General features: G+C 39.7%; 1 pseudogene; it reads right to left on the bottom strand.

The window, feature by feature from the left end:
* Positions 1-3,448: 3,448 nt before the first annotated feature.
* LOC131810264 (L-lactate dehydrogenase A-like 6A) lies at positions 3,449-20,316 on the bottom strand (annotated as a pseudogene).
* Between the last annotated feature and the right edge of the window lie 2,743 nt (positions 20,317-23,059).

Below are 23,059 nucleotides of genomic sequence, written 5' to 3'. Positions count from 1 at the left end.
TCTCTTTATTGAACATTTAGGAAACATTAAATCTTATTAAGAAGCCCGGTTTTTGATTTTGCAAACAAAGCATAATATCAGGTTAAAAATTCGCATTATTTGTTCTGCAATATATAAAGTAAACTCTGTTTAGTATGGGGCATACCACATGGATATCTAAATACCTGAGTGACGTTCCGTGGCAGGCCCTGCGTGGGGCCCTCCTCTACCAGCCCTTGCCAAGATTTGTTACCTTTCTAGGCTTCACCGAATCACAACTGTTTCCATCAAGATGGAAGGAACAGAGTGACAATTGCCAAGCTATACACCAGAGAATTTACGTTAATTGGGCAAGACAGTCTGGCCACAGCTAAGTAGGAGGGGTAGAGTGCCTCCCCGCTTTTAGGGGCACTTGGAGCCAGTCTTCCTGGTGAGTTGGTGACCACCCCGTGAGCTCTGTTTCATGCAGAGCTCAGCTAAGTAGAACAGAATTTTCTATCAAAATGAGATAGAAAATTCATGAGGTTACAAAGAAAAGAAAAGAACTACTTAAGATATTGCAAGATATTTAGGAAGCCAGACAGCCTACTCTATACTTCCAAGAAAAGAATGCCCACCTTGGTCTCCGTCATCACTGAAGGATTTATACAGTTTAGATCATCTATAAAGATTATCAGAACAGCGGTACCTGGCTAAGTTGGTGGAGAATGTAACTCTTGATCTTGGGTTGTGAATTCAGGCCCCATGTTGGGTGTAGAGATTACTTTAAAAAAATTATCAGAATAAAAGCCAGCAAGGTCAAATCAAGGCTTAATTTAGGATTGGAACTACCATTTAGTAACTTTTGTATATACATCCATTTTTACCTTGTAGATAAAGTTGCAACGTTTTTTATTTTTTTATAAACATATAATGTATTTTTAGCCCCTGAGGTACAGGTCTGTGAATCACCAGGTTTACACACTTCACAGCATTCACCATAGCACATACCCTCCCCAGTGTCCATAACCCCGCCACCCTCTTCCGACCCCCCTGCCCCCCAGCAAACCTCTGTTTGTTTTGTGAGATTAAGAGTCTCATGGTTTGTCTCCCTCCGGATCCCATCTTGTTTCATTTATTCTTTTCCTACCTCCCAAACTGCCCACGTTGCATCTCAGCTTCCTCATATCAGGGGGATCACATGATAGTTGTCTTTCTCCGATTGACTTATTTCGCTCAGCATAATACCCTCTAGTTCCATCCATGTCGTCACAAATGGCAAGATTTCATTTCTTTTGATGACTGCATAGTATTCCATTATATATATCTCACATCTTCTTTATCCATTCATCTGTTGATGGACATCTAGGTTCTTTCCATAGTTTGGCTATTGTGGACATTGCTGCTATTAAACATTTGGGTGCACGTGCCCCTTTGGATCATTACATTTGTATCTTTAGGGTAAATACCTAGTAGTGTAATTGCTGGGTCATAGGATAGCTCCATTTTCATCTTTTTGAGGAACCTCCATGCTGTTTTCCAGAGTGGTTGCACCAGCTGGTTGCAACTTTTTTATAGTGTATCAGTGAACATATCAGCCAGCCAGAACACAAGGATCAGAATCTCTGAACACAGTATATACACATCATTCTTTTGAACCAAGTGGGGTGTGTGTGTCTAACACCTACACCTAGGCACGAACTGCAGTCATACAGGAACTAGAAACACGAAGTATCATCCAACATTTGGATGCTCAAACAGCTGGAGAGCTAAATAGAGAACTCGGTGTTGCCCCCTTTTTCCACATTAAGGAATTCAGGTTTATTCAAAATTTTGACATATCTAATCCTATAACTACCATCTTTCCTTCCTTAATTTCAGAATGGAAGCTTTAAGCAACTTTAAAGCTTGAGCTTCTGAATTTCCCAGTTTCTACACTTTTTTTTTCAAACAAGCCTCCTCTTCAGGGGTTAGCTTTACCTTTATGAGCAGGACACAAAGAAGCACTAAGGAATACTTCTTTTATCCATAGAGGACCTGAAATTAAAGGCTTAATTATTTCTTCCAGGGCACCTGGGTGGCTCAATGGGTTAAAGCCGCTGCCTTCGGCTCAGGTCATGATCCCAGGGTCCTGGGATCGAGTCCCACATCGGGCTCTCTGCTCAGCGGGGAGCCTGCTTCCTCCTCTCTCTCTGCCTGCCTCTCTGCCTACTTGTAATCTCTGTCTGTCAAATAAATAAATATAATATTAAAAAATAATAATTATTATTTCTTCCTTTCCTTCCCTTTCTCTCCTACCCCTGCCCTTCCCTCCATTCCCTCCTCTTCCTACAAAGGTCTGTAACATCAAAAACAGCAGTCGCTGAGTGAATGAGTATTTAACAGACTTGTGGTATGAATTATGGCAGAAAAATAGACCAACAGGACAGAGAAAAATGTAAAACAGATGGTTAGACATATTTACTATTTAATACACCGGCCATCTTGCCCCACGGCCCCGGGCTCTGGTCCTGCTTGCTGGGAACCACTCTCCTTTAGCCATCTCCTTACCCCATGTCACTTCCTAGCAGGGAATCCCTTCAAAATTCCTCTTAGTTTATTCCCAATCATTTGATTCCATTTTGCTTTAGCCTGTCATATTCAGACTAGCGGGGGAGTTTTACCCAGGCCTCAACTTACCTTCTCCAGGAGACTAACTGCTAACACTTCTGTTACTAGTCTTTTGGTTGTTTTTTTTTTTTTTTAAGGTTTTATTTATCTATTTATTTATTTGAGAGTGAGAGAATGCATGAGAGGGGAGAAAGTCAGAGGCAGAAGCAGACTCCCCACAGAGCCAGGAGCCCAATGCAGGACTCTATCCCAGGACCCTGGGATCATGACCTGAGCCAAAGGTAGAGGCTTTAACCCTCTGAGCCACCCAGGCGCCCACTAGTGCTTCTTTTTTCTCTTCATTGGACATAACTGGAACTTTTAGAGAATATCTCAAAATGGTGCAAGACCTACCCACAGTGTTTCGCAATGTTACCAGATATTTGTATAGATAAACATGCAAAGAAACTTAGTTTTATGTAATTGAATAATAAATACCAGGACAAAGGTCTACAAAGGTAAGTTCCTCTACCACCACCACCACCCCTTTCTCAGTCTCTTCAGCAGCAAATAGACTTCAGAAAGAGAGATGCTTGTACAAGATCAACCTCAAAAATTAATTGTTCCTGGGGCGCCTGGGTGGCTCAGTGGGTTAAGCCGCTGCCTTTGGCTCGGGTCATGGTCTCGGGGTCCTGGGATCGAGTCCCACATCGGGCTCTCTGCTCAGCAGGGAGCCTGCTTCCCTCTCTCTCTCTGCCAGCCTTTCTACCTACCTGTGATCTCTCTCTGCCAAATAAATAAATAAAATATTTATTTAAAAAAATTAATTGTTCCTCACAGATCCTCTTTTACCCCTGTTTTGTGGTAACGTTAAATAATTTTTCAAATATGAACATCCTACCTAACTCATGGTGGAAACTGGATATAGTCTCCTAAGATTCTTCAAAATACTTTCCATTAAATCCCCTACAGATAGGGAAACCCCCCAAGAAGTATATCCTTTCTTTTTAATCATCTCGGAACCACTCTGGAGTTAAAAGAAATCATGAACATAAGAAGTTAACTTCAGAAGAAATGTCATTGAACATCCATGTCTGGCAACCTATCTTGACAATGTCACAGAACTGAAGTGTTGCCATCAATAATTTCCCCTAGAAATTTCTTACAGGGGCGCCTGGGTGGCTCAGTGGGTTAAGCCTCTGCCTTCAGCTCAGGTCATGATCTCAGGGTCCTGGAATCGAGCCCTGCATCGGGCTCTCTGCTCGGCAGGGGGCCTGCTTCCTCCTCTCTGCCTCCTCTCTGCCTGTGTCTCTGCCTACTTGTGATCTCTGTCTGTCAAATAAATAAAATCTTTAAAAAAAAATTTTTCTTACAGCAGTTGGTCATTTAAACAGTTATGAGGGTAAGTATAGAGATACAGAAATTAATACGGATATCAATTTTACCAGTAACAGTACAGACTATAAAGTTTAAAATAATATATTGTCAGCAAGTGAGTACCTGCCGTGTTTAGGATTAGGCTCAGAAAGACAGACTCGGTCCCTGACTGCTTAAGAATTTATAATCTGGTGAGCCAATGAAAAGTGTGGGAAATAAAACAATGTATACCTAGGGGAGCTAGTCTCATCTCCCTGGTAGAATTCAGGCTCACATCTAACTCCAGGGACTGAAAATGTAAAATGAGCATATTACCTGGCAACTGTTTGGACATTTTCCCACTGCTCGGGATCTTTGTCAGTTCCTGTGTCTAACTAAGTTCAGATCCTTCAGAGAGACCCCAGCAATGTTCACTCCACTCTACACAGGAACTAAGAAAAAGGTGCCGAAGTATTTTTACTACATGGTATTGTGTAAACAGGGCATTTTTTTTAAGCCTTAGCAGAACTGTTACAGTTGCGGTGAGTGGCTTTCAAATAGGAATGTTCAACGGAATTATCAAATTCGGATGTCTATATCCTGCCCAAAATAGGCTAAACTAAGATCTCTCTAAGGATAGGGCCCATAATTCTATCATCTTGCCAGAGATTCTCCACACAAGAAAGTTAGTTTTAAACTTCCAACTGTAGATAAGTTTTAAGCTTTATCTGAATGGATTTCAAGGGTTCTTAGGAAAAACTGAAAAAAAAGGATTACCATCACCACAGCACCATTCGTCTTTCCTATAATGTTCTTCAGTTAATATGAAAAATTCACGGGGCACCTGGTTGTCACTGTCGGTTAAGTGTCCTACTCTTGGTTTCAGCTCAGGTCATGATCCCGGGGTTGTGAGATCCAGCGCTGTGTCGAGCTCTGCACTCAGCACAAGCCCACTCGGGTTTCTCTGCCCTATCCCCCTGAGCTCAAGCTCTCACTCGCTCTATAATAAATAAATATTCTTTTTTTTTTTTTAAAGATTTTATTTATTTATTTGACAGAGAGAGATCACAAGTAGGCAGAGAGGCAGGCAGAGAGAGAGAGCCACCCAGGCGCCCAATAAATAAATATTCTTTAAGAATTCACGTTACTTGTTTTACTGCACTGACCTTTCTAGAGTGTGCCAAGTTAAATATAAACTGTATCATGTTATTCAGCGCTGCATTAAGAAAGTCTTTTAATCCCAACGTAGGATTATAGTAACATTCTCACTTTTTTCAAATCTATTGGTTTTTCTGGTAGATTACTATTAAAACAGTGTTTAAGTGTAAAAGGGCCTAGAGGGGAATGAGTCCTTTTCCCCCCACTCAAACTATGTTATTTCATGATGAAATAACTATACAATCAATATTGTCTAAATATCTTTGGAGAATGCACAGCTCAGTGGTGCTTTCAGGCTTACCACTTGAGTCTCCAGCTTCCAGAATGCATACCAAGCCTCTGCCCAGAAAACAGAAACAGGCAGTGTCCAGATTACAGCCACTGCCACTAACACGGGTTTTGGAAAACCCACTCAACTTCCAGGCTACATAGGTTAAGGTATCCACGGAGAAGAAAAAGTTCTTAAGAGAAAATGAGTTCATGTCAGAAAATGTTTTTCTCTAACATGATACATTTTTTAGGTTTATCTAAAACTGGTAAATCTAAAAAAACAGGGTTCTTTATCAATTCCAACTATACCACAATTCCAACAATACCCAATATAAATAAATTAAATAAAAGCTTTTTGTTGCTGCCTTACATAGTCTTTGTGCAAAAAACACAGTAGTAGGTTCACTCCATAAAAAATTTTGAGAAATGGGTGCCTAGGTGGCTCAGTTGATTAAGCATCTTTTTTTTTTTTTTTAATAAGATTTTATTTATTTGACAGCACCAGCAGGCAGAGGGAGAGGGAATAGCAGGCTCTCCGCTGAGCAGACAGCCCGACGGGCTCATTCCCAGGATCCTGAGTTCACGAACCTGAGCTGGAGGCCACTTAACCAACAGAGCCACATAGGCACCCCAGCATCTGACCTTGATTCCAGCTCAGGTCACGATCTCAGGGCGATAAGGATCTAGCCGCAGGTCAGGCTCCACACTGGACGTGTTGCCTGCTTGAGATTCTTGCTCGCTCACTCCCTCTGCCCCCCACCCTTAAAAAATCAAACATCAGTAAACAAATGCTCCCTTATCAAGTTTTTAAATGATAGTTTTCCTCAGAGAATAACGCATTTAGAGCAAAAATGTCAGTTAAGGTGGGAACAGAAGCGTAGATCTTAGAATATCACTGTTGAGCAAAACATAATCAGGCCTTAGTCCCAGTAGGAAAAGGAAAAACTTCTGGTAAAGCCTGATGGTTTGGGTGTGTGAACTATTTTAAACTATAAGCTTTATCAGAATTTCTTCCTTAATGAGTTTAAAAAGTGGTAATGATAAGCCAAAAGGTCAGTATAGCTGTAGTAATAGCAAAAATGGAATTTTTAACAAAAAAGCATTAATAGGGATAGAGATACTCCATGGCATATGAAACAATCCAACAACATATAATAACCATGAACTTAGAAGCAATTAATAAAATGGCCTCAGATTATATGAAGAAAAATTAGGAATTCCAAGGTGAATCTGATTCATAATCAGTGGAAATTTTTAATATGCTTAAATCAGTAATAATTAAAAACCAGGAGGAATTAGTAGTAACTTAGTAAAAAATAAAATGAATTGTGACTACAGAAAAATCATCATGCCCAATAAAGTTATTTTTTCTCTTAAATACATAGGGAACATTTATAAACACCATCAATTAACTAGATAGCAAACTAAGCCTTACTAGATTTCAAAGAGGTGGTTAACCCTAAAAATACCACAGAAACCTCCCAAAAAAGTACCTTCTAGTAAATTTATATTCTCATATGCATCTTTAAAACAAATATAAAATCAGTGACAAGAGTTATTAATCATAAAGTAAAAGGAAGTAAAGAACAGACCATACTAGGATTAAAAAAAAAAAATCTACCAATAAAATAGCTAGTTGTTGGGGAGGGAGCTTAAAATTAGAAAAATATTTAGCCAAACTAGAAGGGGAAAGGGCAATATCTCAGACAAATAATATTAAGAAACAGAAGTAACCACAGATAGAGAGGTTAAAAATGTCCTAATATATCACCTTGAGGCTGGGAGCCATGATTGCGGTGAGGGGAGCAGGATACAACTTCTCATAAAATATGAAATACATGCCAGTACATTTAAAAGCTTGGATGAAATGATCAAGTCTAGAAAACTTCCTAAAATGACTAAAGAAATTGAAAATTTGAATAAACGAATATACATTAATGAACTATCAAAAAATCAAAAATCTATCCCCATGCCATTTCAAATTGTTTTACAGATGAATTTTATTAAAACTTCACGGAACAGCTCATTCTTCTTTCATGCAACCTGTTTGATAACAAAAAGGTTTTGGGAGAAACAGTAAAACCCTGACATCAAAACTAAGAAAAGACCACAAGAAAAATAATAAACCCAAATCACTTATTTACATAGATGCCAACAAGTACTAAATAAAATATTAACAAATATAATTAAGTGGGGTCTTTGAAAATACTTTAGGACTAAGTAGAGTTTATCCCAGAAATGCAAAGACAGTTCAGTATCAGAAAATATGTTAATATACCACATGAGACTTAAAGGAAAAAAGACATATGATTATTTGAATTATAGAAAAGATTATGAGGGGCGCCTGGGTGGCTCAGTGGGTTAAAGCCTCTGCCTTCGGCTCAGGTCATGATCCCAGGGTCCTGAGATCGAGCCCCACATCGGGCTCTCTGCTCAGCAGGGAGCCTGCTTCCTCCTCTCTCTCTGCCTGCCTCTCTGCCTACCTGTGATCTCTGTCTGTCAAATAAATAAATAAAATCTTAAAAAAAAAAAAAAACCTTTAAAAAAAAAAAAAAGAAAAGATTATGAAATTCCAAGCCCATTTAAGATTTAAAAAAATAAAACTCAACAACCTAGGAAAAGCAGGAAACGTCTTTAACCTCAAAAAGGTATTTGTGAAAATCCAAAACAAACATTATCCATAATGAAGAAAAATTAGAAGCATTTTTATTAAAAGTCAGGAACAAGACAAGGATACCCACTACCAGTGTTCCTATTTAACACCATAGTGGAGATTCTCTTAGCTAATGCAATAGGACAGGAAAAAGATAAATGTCTTAAGAATAAACAAGTCTTGGGACGCCTGGGTGGCTCAGTTGGTTAAGCGGCTGCCTTCAGCTCAGGTCATGATCCCAGCGTCCTGGAATCGAGTCCCACATCGGGCTCCTTGCTCTGGGGGGGGGGCCTGCTTCTCCCTCTGACTCTGCCTTCCACTTTGTCTGCCTGTGCTCACTCTCGCTCGCTCTCTCTCTGACAAATAAATTAAAAAAAAAAAAAAAAGAATAAACAAGTCTTCGGGCGCCTGGGTAGCTCAGTGGGTTAAAGCCTCTGCCTTCGGCTCAGGTCATGATCTCAGGGTCCTGGGATCGAGCCCCACATCGGGCTCTCTGCTCAGTGGGGAGCCTGCTTCCTCCTCTCTCTCTCTGCCTGCCTCTCTGCCTACTTGTCATCTCTGTCTGTCAAATAAATAAATAAAATTAAAAAAAAAAAAAAGAATAAACAAGTCTTTATTTGGAGATGGTAAAATTATCTAAGAGATAGTGTTTGATAACCCATGAACTACTGAAATTAAAGAACAGAAAAAAGAACAGACATGTGAGACACCACTAAACACACCAACATACGCATTACTGTAAAACCAGTAAGAGGAGAGAGAGAAGCACAACAATTATTTGAAGAAATAATGACTGAAACTTCCCAAATTGATAAAACACTTATCTGCACATGCAAGAACTTATGGAACTGCAAGTAAGATAAACTGAAAGAGATTGTCAGACATTATAGTCAAACTGTTAAAGCCAAGAGAAATGTTAGAGATAGCAGACATTGTATACAAGGGACCCAAAAGAAGTTAACGGCTGACTTCTCATCTGAAGCAATGGAAGCCACAAGAGAGATGAATGATATTCCAAGTGCTGTAAGAAACTCCATCAAGAATTCTCAACCTAGCAAATCTGTGTTTCAAAAATTAAGGCAAAATAGAGATGTTCCCAAATAAAGAGTGAGAATTCACTGCTAGCAGCCAACCTGCCTTACAAGAAATACTGAAGGAAGTTATTTTGGGCTGAAAGGAAGTAACGGGCAGCAATTCAAATTGAAATAAAGAAATAAAGGGGCGCCTGGGTGGCTCAGTGGGTTGAGTGTCTGCCTTCAGCTTGGGTCATGGTCCCAGGGTCCTGGGATCGAGCCCCGCATCAGGCTCCCTGCTCGGCGGGAGTCTGCTTCTCCCTCTCCCTCTGCCTGTCTCCCTGGTTGTGCTCTGTCTCTCTCTCAAATGAATATATAAAATCTTAAAAAAAAAAAAAAAAGAAAGAAAAAACACTGATAATACTGATATGTAGCAACTGTAAAAAAAAATTATTCTTATATAGATCTTCTTATTTGTATATACATTTTATTACATATATAATTTATAATTATAAATATGCATGTATTAAAATGTGTATACACACACCCTTATTTAAAACTACACAAAAAAATTATCATAAAATTTAATAATTGGGCCTACAAGATACAGAGATAAAAGGGATTTGACAATAACAACCAAGAGGAGAGAGAAGAGAAAGAAGCTGGAGTAGAGCAAGGAAGTGATACCAGACAATAACTCAAATCTAGATGAAGAAGAATACCAGAAACGAAAAAATAAGGTTAATATAAAAAGCTTAATTAATGAAAAAAGATGTATATTTTCTTCTCTTGTGTCTACAAAAGACGTAAGATTATATAAAGCAGTAATATATATATAAAGCAATATATAGCTTTATATAAGCAACAATTATATGTATATAAGGCAATAATTGTATATAAAGCAATAACTGTAACACCGTATTATTGATTTTGTAATATATATAAATGTAATATACAAAATAATAGCACGAAAGTGAGGGGCTGATGCTATAATGGAGCAAAGTTTCTATATTTTGTTAGAATTAAATGTGCAAAAATGTGAAGTAGATCATGGTGTGTTGAGCTGTATATTGTAACCCTAAGAGTAACCACTAAAAACACAAAAACCCTCAAAAACCATAGTTAAAAACAAAGAAATTAAAATGGTACTTCAGAAGAACATCCCCAAAGGGCACCTGGGTGGCTCAGTGAGTTAAGCCTCTGCCTTCGGCTCCGGTCATGATCTCAGGGTCCTGGGATCTTGAGTCCCGCATTGCGCTCTCTGCTCAGCAGGGAGCCTGCTTCCCCCTCTCCCTCTGCCTGCCTCTCTGCCTACTTGTGATCTCTGTCTGTCAAATAAATAAATAAAATCTTAAAAAAAAATTGGCTCTTGCTCCTCAAAAAAGAAAAAAATATCTTAAGAAAAATTTAAAAATACTTGAGACAAATGAAACCAAAACACAGTATACCAAAATGTATGGGATGCAGCTTCTCTGAGCTTAATGAAAATCACTACCCATAAATGCCTACAGCAAAACAAGAAAGATTTCAAGTCAATAACCTAACCTTCTATCTTAAAAAAAATAAGAAGAAAAAGAAGAGCACACTAAACCTGAAGGAAAGAGAAGAAAAGATAATGAAGATTAGGATGCAAATTAAAATGAAGCAAAATAGAAAGTCAGTGAGAAAATTAATGACATCACAAATGTGTTCTTTGAAAAGATTGATGTGTTCTTTGAAAACAAAATTGAAAAACCTAGGCTGGCCAAGCTAGATTGACCACGAAAAAGAGAAGGAATCAAATTACTAAAATCAGGAATGAAAGAGGGGATCATCACTATCGACATCAGAGAAATAATATGGGAATATTATGAACAACTATGAGCCAACAAATTAGATAATTTGCATAAATGGGTAAATTCCTAGAAAGACAGAAACTACTGAAAATGCTCAAATAGAAAATCCGAATAGACATACAAGAAGAAGAGATTAAACCAGTAACTGGGAAATCTTCCCAAAAGCAAAGCCTTCAGCAGGGAATTCTACTAAACATTCAAACAATTCCTGTCTTCACAAACTCTTCCAGAAAGAAAGAAAGAGACCACTTCACTACTCATTCTAGGAGGACATTATTACCCAAGGTAGACAAAGACCCCTCTGGAAAAACATTTTTTCCTCAAGAATATAAATATGGATACCAACAAAATGTTAGCAAACCAAATCCAACAGCATTAAAATGCATTATACATAACGACTAAGTTATGGCTTAACATCCAAAAATCAAGTGGCATAATACATTATAATGTATTATTATGTATTAAAATACATAACATAGGGGCGCCTGGGTGGCTCAGTGGGTTAAAGCCTCTGCCTTCGGCTCAGGTCATGATCCCAGCGTCCTGGGATCGAGCCCCACATCGGGCTCTCTGCTCAGCAGGGAGCCTGCTTCCTCCTCTCTCTCTGCCTGCCTCTCTGCTTACTTGTAATCTCTGTCAAATAAATAAATAAAATCTTTAAAAAATAATACATAATATAAACAAAAAGAGTGTCTCAAGAGACAAAAAGCATTTGACAGGGGTGCCTGGGTGGCTAAGTTAAGCATCTGCTTTTGGCTCAGGTCATGATGCCAGGGTCCAGGGATCGAGCCCCGCATCAGGCTCCCTGCTCAGTGGGGCATCTGCTTATCCCTCTCCCTCTCCCTCTGCCCCTCCCCACCCCAGCTCATTCATTTTCTCTCAAGTAAATAAATTAAATCTTTAAAAAAAAAAAAAAGCCTTTGACAAAATCCCATACCCATCCATGGTAAAAACCCTTACTAGGAATAGAAGGGAATGTCCCTAAGGAGCATTTATGAAAAACATTATCCTTAAATTAGGAACTAAGATAAGGTTGCCCATTCTCACCACTCTTATGCAGTACTCTATTAGATGTTCTATCGAGGCAGTTATGCGAAAAAGAAAGAAAAGCCATTCAGATTAGAAAGGAAAAATAAAAAAATATATTCACAGACATGTTGATGTATATATAGAAAATCCTAAGAACCTATTATCTAAAACCTACTAATCTAAACATCTAAAAAAGTGGGAGATTTGTAGACTGAAAACTATAAAACATTGCTGGAAGTAATTAGAGAAGTCCTAAATAAATAATTGGGAAGACATCGATCAGAAGCCTTATGACTGTCAAGCTGGAAATACTACCAAAACCACAAAGTCTCTGCAGGCTTTTTTGCAGAAATTGACAAACTGCCTCTAAAATTCATGTGGAAATGCAAAAAGCTCAGAAAAAAAACAAAATAATCTTGAAAAAAAAAAAACAAAGTTGGAGGAGTTAACACCTGATTTCAAAACTTACCACAAAGCCACAGCAACTGATACATTTCTAAATACTATGGACTGATCTTTATGACATGTTATTAAACTAAAAAGGTGTTGGAGGGGCTCCTGGCTGGCTCAGTTGGCGGAGCGTGCAACTCTTTACCTCGAGGTTGTGTGTTTGAGCTCCACATTGGGTTTGGAGAGTATGTAAATAAAATATTTATTAAAAAAAAAAAAAAAGAGGATGGCGAAAATTGTACATAGAAACAAAAAATGTTTTTTAAACAATAAAAACTGTTAATAGCTACTTATTTTTTAAATGGAGGCGAAGGGAAAAGAGGACAGAGATAGAAGCTAGACTTCTTGTAGTCATATAAATATTTAATAAAATTATCAAACAAAAAATTATCAAACAAAATTTAAATAGCAGTTCTTCAGGGCACCTGGGTGGCTCAGTGAGTCAAGTGTTTGCCTTCAGCTCAGGTTATGATCTCCGTCGGGGTCCTGGGATGGAGCCCTGCATCAGGCTTCCTGCTCAGCGGGGAGCCTGCTTTTCCCTCTCTCTCTGCACCTCCCACTGCTCATGGGTACTCTCATGCTCTCGCTCTCTCAAATAAAAATCTTTAATAAATAAATATCAGTTCCTCGATATCAAAACTGAAATGAATAAACATTATGTACTCAGTTTTGTTGTACCTGCAGACAAAACCTACTCCAAATGACTTTAAAATACAGTAATTTGACTGAATATGCCTGCCCATATTTCCTGAGCCCCAGACTCAATCAGCTACCTGTTTGATATTTCTTCCTGGTTGTCTTCAGATATTTCAAATTCAACATGTCTTAACTGGGAGTCTTGATTTTTCTCTCCTAAACCCAACAGACTCTCCGAGGAGCAGAGAGCCTGATGCGGGGCTCGATCCCAGGACCCTAAGATTCATTACCTGGGCCAAAGGTAGAGGCTTAATCCACTGAGCCACCCAGGTGCCCTGGAACTAGAGGGTATTATGCTGAGCGAAATAAGTAAATCAGAGAAAGACAACTGTCATATGATCTCCCTGATATGAGGAAGCTGAGATGCAACGTGGGGGGTTTGAGGGGCAGAGAAGGAAAAAAATGAAACAAGATGAGATTGGAGGGAGACAAACCATAAAACACTTTTTTTTTAAAATATTTTATTTATTTATCAGAGATGGGGGGAGGAGAGAGCGAGCACAGGCAGACAGAATGGCAGGCAGAGGCAGAGGGAGAAGCAGGCTCCCTGCTGAGCAAGGAGCCCGATGTGGGACTCGATCCCAGGTCGCTGGGATCATGACCTGAGCCGAAGGCAGCTGCTTAACCAACTGAGCCACCCAGGCGTCCCCAAACCATAAAAGACTCTTAATCTCATGAAACAAACTGAGGGTTGCTGGTGGGAGAGGGATAGGAAGAGGGTGGTTGGGTTATGGACACTGGGGAGGGTATGTGCTATGGTGAGTGCTGTGAAGTGTGTAAACCTGGCGATTCACAGACATGTACTCCTGGGACTAATAATACATTATATGTTAATAAGTAAATTTTTTAAATTAAAAAAAATCTTTTAAAAAATATTTTCTTCTACCAAGTTAAACCCAACCCACAAAAATTCTTCAGTGAACAATCAAAACAAAGCTGACCTGGATTAGAAACAATAATCTGTTTACAGCACGGACTCTATTAGATAATACTAGGAATCATTAATTTAAACATGGACACATTTCGCTGGACTAAATCAAGGCATGTTTCTCCTTTTCTCTGGCATGCATCTGTGATAATCACTATGTTGGAGTTTGCAGTGACAAGGTAAACTGGGGAAAGATTTGAATAGAAAATACATTATAGAAGAAAACATCTGACATTTAACCTTTTCTCTTTTTCTTCTTTTTTTAAGATTTTATTTATTTGACACAGAGAGAGAGATACAGCAAGAGAGGGAACAGAAACAAAAGGAGTGGGAGAGGGAGAAGCAGGCTTCCTGTCGAACAGGGAGCCCAATGTGGGCCTTGATCACAGGACCCTGGGATTGTGACCTGAGCTGAAGGCAGTCGCTTAATGACTGAGCCACCCGGGCACCCTTAACACCTTTTCTGTTAGGCTCCATCACCACACTGTTTATTGAATAGTTGGCTTCCTTAGATCTACTATGCCATAGCACCCTTTTAGATTCAAGAGATGTCACTAAGTTTTACTAAAATTACTGAAGTTTTTCTTGCACATTTTTAAAAAAGATTTTATCTGTTAGAGAGAGTGAGCAAGAGCAAGAGAGACCAAGAAGCAGGTAGAGAGGGAGAAGCAAACTCCTCACTGAGCAAGGAGTCCCCAATGTGGACTCCATCCCAGGACTCTGGGATTATGACCTGAGTCGAAGGCAGATGCTCAACCAAGTGAGCCACCCACCCATCCCTCTGTACATTTTTTAAAAACCTCCTAACAGGGTTGCCTGTTGCTCAGTCAGTTAATCGTCTGCCTTTAGCTCAGGTCATGATCCCAGAATCCTGGGATGGAGTCCCGCAATGAGCCTGCACGGGGCTCCCTGCTCAAGTGGGTGGCTGCTTCTCCCTCCACCCCTGCCTCTCCCCCGATGAATACTCACTTGCTCACTTGCTCTCAGATAAAATCCTTAAAAAAAAAAAAAAAAAAAAAAAAAAAAGAACTTAGGCTTTTGAGTCAAATAGAACTGGGTTCAAATCCTTACTTCACTTTAACTTCAGTTCACAGACGCACCATCTGTAAACCCTCGCAAAGTTGAGTTAAGGGTTAAATAATGTACATAAAGTGCTTAGCTGCTTAACTGCTATTACTGCTGCTCACAGGAAATCAGTCTGGTGCTCTAGGAAACCCTGAAAACAAATGGAAGTAAAACCTAATGATATTATGAGTATACAGAGTGGGGAACAACCAGCTGAGCATCTGACTCTTGATTTCAGCTCAGGTCATGTTCTTAGAGTTGTGAGATCAAGCCCCACATCAGGCTCCATGCTCAGCAAGGAGCCTCCCTCCTCTCTCTCTTGTTCGCTTGCTCTCTTTCCCTCAGTCCCTCCCCCTGCTCATGCTTACATGCAGGTGCTCTCTCTCTTTCTCAAATAAATCTTTAAAAGAAAAAAAGAACTAAGTCTTTATAAAGGGAGATAAAGGAATGATTTTATTTATTCATGTAGCATTAGAATATTTATAGTACTTAACTATGACATTAACCTTTGCTAGAAACAATGTTGAGCATCTTCCTGAAAGGGCTGCCATGTTGAAGAGCCATTGTCTCGCCAGTCAACTTGCCTTCATCAACGTCCACAAAGGCAACTTCACCACTCAAGCCATAAAAGAATTAGTCAAAAGCAGGGGGAGGGAATAAACCTCTTACGTGGAGAATGAAAGAAAATTCTTATACCAGCTATCTATGTGTGTCTTATGAGTTATTAGACTCAGAGGAGACATAGTATGTTCAACATGTCATGATATAAAAATCCAAACCAGATGAAATACAAGTTACAAACGAAGTTTTAGTTCACAATTAGGAAAGCAACAGAAACGGTTTCATAAATAGGAGAGTCTCTGAAGGTAGGGAACACCTCTTTAATCGAGGCTGAGGCTGCACAGTGACAAAGCAGGACTTCTGTAGAAGGAGCTTCTCATCAGTCTCTGAGCTCCTGAGAACAGGAAATGTTCACTCATCTCCACTGTGGTGCTTAGCACCCACCTAACACACAACAGCTCAGCAACAGTTTGTTTTTTAAATAAATGGAAGAAAATATAAGACCCCTTCCAACTCTAATAAAATTTTATGGTTCTATAATCAGGCGATATTATCTGCAAAAACTCATCAGTACTATATATTTCTAGCTTGCTACTTTATATGTAAGAAAGAGGGAAAATGACGTATTTGTATTTGCAAAAGAAACACCTGAAGATACACAAGAAACTAATTTAAATAGGTGCCTATAGTAGATGTTGGGGGAAAGGCTGGAAGGAAACTAGACGAAATATATACTTCACCAGGTATATCTATCTATTTATGTTATTTTTATTTTGTAATCCTGCAAATGTATTATTTTTTGAGAAAATGTTTTAAATAACTACAGATTTTTATGAATTTTAAATAACTAAAATTTTCACTGAAAATAAAATGACTGTTCTAGTACTTAGAAATAATCACACATCTATGATTTAAGTATATAAAGTGTAAGTATGTAAGTACATAAGTATTTAAGCATATGAGTCTAACTTATACTGTTGGATATTTTAGTTTATTCTAATTAATGGAAATCCAAAGGCAAGCACTTTAAATTTTAAACTATATCATAACACAATAAAAAAAAAGAAAAAAACTACACCATACCTGATTAGCTTAGAAGTCTAAACTATCACAAGGGAAATGTTGCTACTTAATATGTCAGTGTTTTCTGAATACTCTGAATTATTCAGTGATTGTAGTAGTATGTAGCAGATTTATATAGTTTCAATAAAATTATCTTTGAAAAGATAATTTTTATTTTTTTATTTAAAAAAATTTTTTTTTTATTTCACACAGAGAACACAAGTAGGCAGAGAGGCAGGCAGAGAGAGAAGAGGAAGCAGGTTTCCCAATGAGCAGAGAGCTCCACACGGGGCTTGATCCCAGGACTCGGGGATCATGATCTGAGCTGAAGGCAGAGGCTTTAACCCATTGAGCCACCCAGGTGCCCCTGAAAAGCTAATTTTTTAAAATGTACTATTAACCCCAGTAGGAATGAGCACACCCAGCACCCAGATCTTGGTTTATATAATACCATTCTCCAATAACAGGAACTAGGGATCCTTGGAAAACAGGCTGATTTGGGCCTGGACCAGAAAATATACAAGATGAAGAAGCTAAAACATAGTGTCAGAAAGTAAGGAAGTGCTCAAAACAAAAGCCCAGTGTCCATGGTACGGGTATGTCAGAGGCATACAGTAATGAACTGAATAAGCTTCCAGTGGCCACAGATGCAAAAATTTGAGAGACAAAATTAATGAAGACTATTGAATTATACCCCAAAACATAAAATAAAATCCATGAATCCATAGTGATATTTACAAATGAATCAATAAGGTGGGAGAAACAAATCTCCCATGCAGAATTCCGAATAATTTATGCAGACATTCCACTCTCAGAGGGAGCATAACTCCCCGCCCTTGAAGTGCGGGCTGCACTTGGAGACTTCCTTCCAAAGAGCAGAGTGTGGAAAGGGAGAAGAAAGAGTAACTTTAAGTACAGAAACCTAATACTACCTCAGCCAGGTGACTGAGGTCAACATCAACCATAATAAACCATGTTTACAAGTATGTACTCTGGTTACAATGTGGTTACAAAATGCCACTTTAAATCTGTGTCTTCCTCCCCAAAATCCGTAACCCATCTAACCATGAGAAAAATACCAAATACCACAGAGAGGCATTCTACAAAATATCTGACTCGTAATCCGCAAAATTGCCAGTCATCAAAAACAAAGTCCAAGAAACTGTCAGTGTAGGGGAGCCTAAGGAGACATGATGACTAAATTTAATGTGGTATTCTTGATCGGATCCTAGAACAGAAAAAAGGGCATCCAGGAAAAACTAAGGAAATCTGGGTAATACATTACCCATCATTTTAGTTAATGACAATGTACAGGTGTCGGCTCATCAATTATGGCGAATGTACCATGGGATGTTAATAACCGGGTATGAGGTAAAGATAGAACTCTGTACTATGTTTTCAATTTTACTGTAAATCTAAAACTTCCTTAAAAAATAAGGTCTAAGAAAATAAAGTCAACAAAAAAAGTATTTTAATTCAATCTCTCTAGACACTTCCCATATTTATAAAAATGAAGGTGGGTAGAATATCCACACTCTATGCTATCCAGTACTTTCTCCCTTTTTTTTTTTTTTTTTAAAATTTATTTACTTGACAAAGATCACAAGTAGACAGAGAGGCAGGTGGGCGGTGGTGGGCGGTGGGGCGGGGGTGAAGCAGACTCCCCGCTGAGCAGAGCGCCTGATGTGGGGCTAGATCCCAGGACCCTGGGATCATGACCTGAGCTGAAGGCAGAGGCTTAACCCACTGAGCCACCCAGGTGCCTCAAGTACTTTCTCCCTCTTAACATGAATTTGGCTTTTATTCCTTCATTCCACTACTGTCTATTACACTAGGCATGATTCTAGACTTGGGATACAACAATAAATGGAATAAAGATTCCCACCCTCGTAGATATCACATTATAGTAGTGAAAGCTTATGTATTGTGGTATAATTGAGTAATTTTCAAAAACACTGTTGTTTCTTTCCTAGGTTTGTATCATACATTTCTGATGATAAAGTAATAATTCCTACTGACAACTCTTCCTTATCAGCAAGGAGCTATTTAAGATATCACCACCACTGTGGGGCTTCTGGTGACTCAGTTGGTCGAGCACTTGACTCTTGATTTAGGCTCTGGTCATGGTCTCAGTGTCTTGGGATGGAGCTCTGGATCGGGCTCTACCCTTAGCATTGGGATTCTCTCCCTCTACTTCTGCCCCTCCCCCTGCTCACACTCTTGACACGGTCTCTAACAAATAAATAAATCTTTAAAAAATAAAAATAAAAAGTATCACCACCTCCTTGAACGAAAGAAGTTGCCAAGGCTAGGGCCAGGAGAGGACGAGTTTAAAGTGAGCCTTAACCCAAGACTTTGTAGGGTATCGTGCTCCACATTTTCTAAGACATACAAATACTACAGCTGTCAGCATTGTAGAATTCAAGCTCTTCGGAGATTGTGACTGATACCTTTTTCTTATGGATAGGGCCCAATTCCTCCCGAAAAGGACCTTCAAAGTGAGATAATAAATAAATCTTTTACTTCAAGTTTTTCTGTACATATTATCTGTATACTTATCTATTCATGCAACCTGCCTTTTGTCCCCCTTTGTAAAACAAAACTAATAATTACTTTTTGCGATTTTTTTAGATAACATATATAAAGAACACTGTTTTCATTAATATTGATGTTGACAACAAATGTATTGGTTTTCATGTATGTTGATTTTTCATTAGCAATGACAACATCGCTGATAAAGACATTATAGTTGATAGGATAAAACGAGTCACTGAGAATTCATGATTGCTAGGAGCTGCAGCTGACAGAGGCTGACGTTTTTAGTGCCTTAGGGATACTTATGTCATCTAGATGAAACCTGGGGGCAATCCTTTAACTTCAGTAATCATCCCAGGATTAAAGGCTATAGGAAGGTAGCTTAAGGAAATTATAGATATTCCATTAATAAAAACAAAGCATAGCTTCAAGAGTTTATTACTATTCACTAAAACATTACGGAGTCAAACCAGGGTTTGATGTTCTTAGAAAGGGCTCAGAATCTTTTTAGTCCTGTGTCTAGACATTAACCGGAAGCTAACTTTATCTGCCACATCAATACTAAGAACTAAACACTAAAACTCACCTTAGATGGATAAGGAAGAAGGGAAATATTGAGACTTAGAAGCAGGAGATTTTTAAAGGAAAAGGACTATTGTGTTTGGTACTAGTAGGTCACCCACCACAATAGAGAGGTTGTACACTTTTTTCCTACCATCTATTTCTTCATTGTGTGTGTGTGTGAGCTGTTTCCCTGTCAAGCGAAGGGGTCCTTCATACTGTTATCACAGGAGCAAAAGTGAAATGTGAACATTCTAACACAGAGGATACCATCATAAAAACTAGAAAAAGCAACCCCCTCTGGGTGAAACAATTAGAAAAGTGCATCTTTTCCTCTGGACTAAACCAGCAGGGACTGGATAGGGCCCCCACTCACCCCCTTTAACTGGTTAAAACCTTCACAACCATATGCAGTAGCCTTATATCCAAAGGACGAAACTTTTCTAACCCTATGGCATAGGGCACATAACTGACTTTTACTAAGATGCTGATTGCACAGCCCATACCAATGACTCCAGTTGCTATAATGGATTCTACTGTGATGAGCAGCCTCCTCCCAAGTGAAATTCTTGGTAGGTCACCCCTGATGGTCACCATCTTGGAAACTTAAGAGTGAGGAGAAACTGCAAAGCCACTTCCAGAATTGGAACTGGCCTACCGTGAGAGACCCCTTATAGAGAACGCCTGGGTCCCAGTGGAGAAAGAGGTGCTGTAGACCCAAAGGGAACAACAACAAAAGTGGCTGGCAAAGAAGCTGGGTGGTTTCTGGCCAGCAGCCCAACATATAAGAGGCAAAACAAGGGCGTTGGGGGATGGAGAGAAGGGTGGTACAGTTAAGAGGAATTCAGGAGGAGTGAAGGCAAAGGGGCCACTCCACCAAAAATGATACAACAGTCAGGACACCTCTTCCTCCCCTAGCCCAGCTCTCAGCTCCCGGAGTGAGCCCAGGCTCCCTAGGCTCCAGCCGAAGACGGCCCCCCATGAAGTACTTCCAGCCACACTCGCACAGGTGAAGGACCAGCCACCCCTGACCTGGATGTGTGTGCGGTCTGCAAGGGACACAGAGCCAGCCTCAGAGAAAAGAAATGATTTCCCGCAGCGCCCGTCCTCCGGCTGGTAGGCACGACCCCGGCAGCTCAGCTCAGGGCTGCGCTCATTCTGCTGCTGCAGAAAGAGAGCTGTGTGCTAAAATTTTATTTGTTTCCTTCTGATATACATGGTCATAAAGATAAGTGCTTACCTCGGGAGGCAGACTAAAAGAATGGAGGAAAATGGTAGAACTGTTTGAGGCTGCATGAGTGAAAACCGCAGGCTACTGAGGCTGCGCAAGGCCGCGTCCAGCTCGTGTGGGCCTCATGGAGTTTTCGCACACCTGAAGCAAATGAGGCCAGGAGGCAGGCTCTGATGGACTGCACCTGCGCCTGTCACCTGCGTAGGGGAGGGCTGACGGGCTTCAGGGAGGCTCCTGGGCTCTAAGGGTACGAGGTGCAAAAGATAACAACGAACTAGAGAGCCTCAGTTATCAAACAGAGTACTGCGCACCTAGAACTCATCCACTGGAGAGCTCGAGTAAATTTATTTCTAACCAAACCTTGTCTGGATGTGTTCAATAAGGGCTTTTTGACCCTCCACTGGGAACTTCCCCCAGAGCTCCTGCAGAAAGAGAGCTGTGTCCTACTTTTAACCACCCACAAATGTGAGCTAAAGCGGAGAGAGGCAAAGTTTTAAAACCCTCTGTGCAAAGGGTTTAAAGAAGATATGAAACCCTAAGAATTTGATCAGGGCAAAGCTAATTGATAACCATTTCCACTAGTGGATGGGAAAGCTCAACTTATTATTTATGAAGTAGTTAAATGCAGAATTCAAAATTCCCCTCTTTGTCTGGCTTCTAGTACACCAAGGCTTGTCTGGCTTCTAATACACCAAGGCTTCTAGTTCTCTTGGTCCACCACGTTCTACTTAATTGTTTTCTAACTCATTTGTGAATCATAATACATAACACACCTCTGACAAATTCTTTTAGAAGAAACAGAGCAGTGTTTCTCAAACTTTTTTTTCATTATCTCTCCCTCAAGGGCCTTTTTGGACTTTCTTGACCAATCGCTCAGCTCCACCCACCCCCAAAATGAAATTAAATATTAAAGAATAAGAGGGGTGGCTGGCTGGCTCAGTCCATGGAGCAAGTGGTCTTCATCTCAGGATTGGGAGTTTGGGCCCCATATTGGGTGTAGAGATGACTTAAAAATAAAACGTGAAAAAACATGAAGAATAAGATTTTGTCTGGTAGGGTTGAACTTTAGGGAGTGAAACCCTTGTAGTATCTAATATTTTTCCCCCAACCGACCCCCATAACCAATTTTACACTCCTGGGGGTGATACTTCCCCCTGTGGAGAATACACAATGTACAACAGTTTTAGTTCCTAGAATATTTATTTATTTATTTATTTGACAGACAGAGATCACAAGTAGGCAGAGGGGCAGGCAGAGAGGAGGAAGCAGGCTCCCCGCTGAGCAGAGAGCCCCATGCGGGACTCGATCCCAGGACCCTGAGATCATGACCCGAGCCGAAGGCAGCAGCCCAACCCACTGAGCCACCCAGGTGCCCCTAGTTCCTAGAATATTTCTTGTAGAAACTATAGTTGGTGCCCTTCCAATATCTGTAAAGATTTCCTAAAATGAAATTTTTAATTTGTTGTACAAAGAACAGCTTTGAAAAAAAAAAATAAAAAAAGGCGGGGCGCCTGGGTGGCTCAGTGGGTTAAAGCCTCTGCTTTCGGCTCAGGTCATGATCCCAGGGTCCTGGGATCGAGCCCCACATCGGGTTCTCTGCTCAGCGGGGAGCCTGCTTCCTCCTCTCTCTCTGCCTGCCTCTCTGCCTACTTATGATCTCTGTCTGTCAAATAAATAAATTAAAAAAAAAAAGGCAAAATCCACATTAGACTCCAGTATCCCTGCTATCCTAACTAAACTCTCTCTTGACCCTATTTGTGCATTCAAGGGAAGAGCTGAAACAAGGGAAAAGAACAGAATAATGGGAAACCAATCACGTTCAGCAGCAGAGGACTAGAATGAAAACTATTCAGATTGCAAGAATAAGAGTATGAACTGTGACTCTCTTCCTTGCATACTGTCTTCTAATTTTTCCCACTGGTCCTGTCCTAGCCTATTCTAAATTATTTTGGTCCTGATTTCTTATTTTTGTTTAATTGTGTATTTTCTATAACTGCCTTAAGTTGTAAATGAAAGGAATATTTCATATATATGTGTTCTGTGTATGTGTATACATACATCAGAAGTACATGTATGCATGCATATACATGTATGTCAATAATCAATTAA

Source organism: Mustela lutreola, chromosome 1 (genome assembly GCF_030435805.1).
Source record: "Mustela lutreola isolate mMusLut2 chromosome 1, mMusLut2.pri, whole genome shotgun sequence".
Lineage (NCBI taxonomy): Eukaryota > Metazoa > Chordata > Mammalia > Carnivora > Mustelidae > Mustela > Mustela lutreola.
The sequence above is the reverse complement of the archived record's forward strand: the minus strand, read 5'-3'. Positions and strand labels throughout refer to the sequence as shown.